We start from the raw sequence: 3,233 nt of genomic DNA on the forward strand, positions 1-3,233 counted from the left end.
CAGTTTAAATACACATATAATTATAGCACCTCATTTATTTATTTTCTTCCCTGAATTATGAATTATAAATGAGAATTTTCAAATTTGAAATAATAGGTTTTACTTTTTTTTGAGTCAGAGTCTCATTCTATTGCTCAGGCTGGAGTGCAGTGGCATGGTCATGGCCACCACAGCCTCGATCTGCCAGGCTCAGGTAATCCTTCCGCCTCAGCCTTCCGAGTAACTGGAACCACAGGCATGTGCCACCACACCTAGCTAATTTTTTGATTTATTGTAGAGATGAATTATTGCCATGTTGCTCAGGCTGGTCTCAAACCCCTGAGCTCAGGCAGTCCTCTGCCTCCACCTCCCAAAGTGCTGAGATTAGAGGCTTGAGCCAACACACCCGACCAGGTTTCAAAGTTCAACACAGTTCTTGGCTTTTTATGACATGGGTTGGGATCATAGTTAAAGTTATATAATAGAATAACATAACATATACTAAAAAATAGAAAGAGAAGTCACAAGATTTTTGGCTGCAGCAAATGGAACTGTGGGTCCAAATCAAATGGGTGGTATGCCAGCAAAATACTTTGTAAGGAATTTGTGATGGTTTCTGAGTAATTTAAAAATAAATATATGCCTTAAGTAAGTTCACCAAGGATAAGGCACATCAAATAATCATTTCATTTTTTAGGTAGGGTAATTAGATTTTAAAATCAAGTCTCACATTCTTTGAAAGGAGTATAATATTAGATTGAAACATAAAATTGCTACTTTGTATGTCATAATTGAAACACTGTATTTTTGAAACCATAAAGTTTCTCAATCAAAATATGTAGTGTAAGCCAGGCTCGGTGGCTCAGTCTGTATCCCGCGCCTTTGGGAGGCTGAGGTGAGTGGATTACCTGAGCCTGCGGGTTCGAGACCTGCCTGGGCAGCGAGACCTCATCTCTACAACAAATCAAAAAATCAGCCGGGCGTGGTAGCGCATGCCTGTAATTCCGGCTACTCAGAAGGCTGAAGCAGAAGGATCACTGGAGCCCAGCAGATTGAGGCTGCGGTGGCCGGGAGTGGCCACTGCACTCCAGTCTGGGGGACTGAGTGAGACTCTAACTCAAAAAAAAAATCAAAAAAAAAAACAAGATATACAAATGACCCAATACAGAGAAATTCATTTTAAAAGCAACCTCTAAAAACTGTGTCTCCTCCTTTCCAGGCATTTAAGATATCACAAGGAAGCATGTCACTTTTCTAGAGAGAGGATTCACGCTCCCCTAGATTTATGATGCAGCACAGAGTTGAGGTGTTTTTGTGCAGAAATGAGACCAGCAATTGAGCCCTCCAGACTCCTAGTGATTACTGGAATGTGCTGGCATTTCTCAGGGGACAGTCAGCTTAAAGCCACCAAAATGTACTTCGGGATTCATTAATCTCTGAGTCAGGGTGGGAGTGGAGACAGGGGAATCTGCTTGGGATTAGCGTGAAATGTAGTATGACTTTGCCTTCTTATAAAGAGCCATCCTTCACAGAAATCGCATTCTTCAACCTTTCAAAGGACAAAATGCTACAAGATGGACAGCATCTGCTTCAAACAGCAGCAGATCAAACAGCTAGTGGTATACCACACGGAGAATGACAGGCAGGCTACTGATCTAGAGGAGGCGGACGGCAGAGGGAAGCAGCAGCCTGCACGAGGTGTGAGAGAAAGGGTGCACCTGCAGATGCTCTGGAAGCCAGGACTGTGTGATGCTGCCGTCCTGCAAAGGTGACCCTGAGGGGCAGGAAGCCTCCCTCCTTTGGGGCAGAACACAGCTCTCCTCGGTCCAGGGACCAGAAAAGAGGCTGGGGGACAGAGACTTTTCCTTCTGAAAGCCACCAGGAAGTAACCAGGGTCATTACTTAATGTGCAGACTCAAAATTGGCTTCCCTCAGGGGTTTCTTCAGAGAGCAGAGGGAGAGGCCATTTGTGTGGAATCATATAAAAAGTAGCTGAAGTTTAACTTCTTTTGTTTCAGCCACCCCCTCTCTTACCCTACCTGCCCCCCCACAAGCCTTCTCTTCCCCTTCATCCCCAACTCAGGCTCTTATTAACTCTCATGACCTCTGCCCTTTGACCCTTCTTAGAAGGGATCAGATGCATGCCATTCACACCTCTGTAAAGTTAATCCTCTGGCATCTCCCAGGTATCCCATTTTAGCCTTAACCCCAAGGAAAGGTTATGTCGCCTCTTAAAGGAATGTCAGACTGCTGATGAGGTGTGTTTTTTTGGCAGGTCAGAATCAAATTCTAGAGGTTTGAACAAAGCCGGCCTTAAGCCTCTCAGGTCACCCTTTACGGGAACTTTTCCAGGCTCCCCATTGGGAGTATTAGTATCCAAGGATAGAGGTCCCAGAAGTCTCCTATGTGCTTCATTTACATATTTGTCTCTTTTAAAGAAGTTAGTTATTTCTATTTATTTATTTATTTTTTGAGTCAGAGTCTCACCCTGTCACCCAGGTTGGAGTGCAGTGGCACACTCAACAGTCACTGCCGCCTTGACCTGCTGGGCTCAGGCAATCCTTCTGCCTCAACCTTCCAAGTAGCTGGAACTACAAGTCTGCACCACCACGCCTGGCTAATTTTATGATTTATTGTAGAGACGAAGTCTCTCCATGTTGCCCAGGCTGGTCTCGAACCACTGGGCTCAGGCAATCCTCTCCTCTCAGCCTCCCAAAGTGCTGGAATTATAGGTCTAAACCAGAACGCCTGGCTAGAAGTTAGCTTTAATTTCTATCAAAGTTATATAAGCATGATTTTTAGTGGTTCGCAAACAGGGCTAAAATTTGGGCTCATCTGGGGGAATTTTTAAAAATTTTTAAATTTAATTTTATTTTAGAGTTGTGGGGTACATGTGAGGATTTACTACATAAGTAAGTTGCATGCAGATGAAGTTTGGACTTCTAGTGGGCCCTTTTTTCCTCTAAGGAATGTTTTTTTTTTAGACATAGGGTCTCACTCTGTCAGCCAGGCTGGAGTGCAGTGACACAGTCATATCTCATTGTAACCTTGAACTCCTGGGCTCAAGTGAGCCTCCCATTTCAGCCTCCCAAGTAGCTAGAACTACAGGCACATGCCACTACACCTGGTTTATTTTTTACAATTTTTGTAGAGCTGGGGTCTTACTGTATTGCCCAGGCTAATCTCGAACTCCTGGCCTCAAGCGATCATCCTGCCTCAACCTCCCAAAGGGCTGGGATTACATGCAAGAGTCA

The sequence above is a fragment of the Carlito syrichta genome, unplaced genomic scaffold (genome assembly GCF_000164805.1).
Source record: "Carlito syrichta isolate Samal-C Ts95f unplaced genomic scaffold, Tarsius_syrichta-2.0.1 Scaffold315142, whole genome shotgun sequence".
Taxonomy (NCBI): domain Eukaryota; kingdom Metazoa; phylum Chordata; class Mammalia; order Primates; family Tarsiidae; genus Carlito; species Carlito syrichta.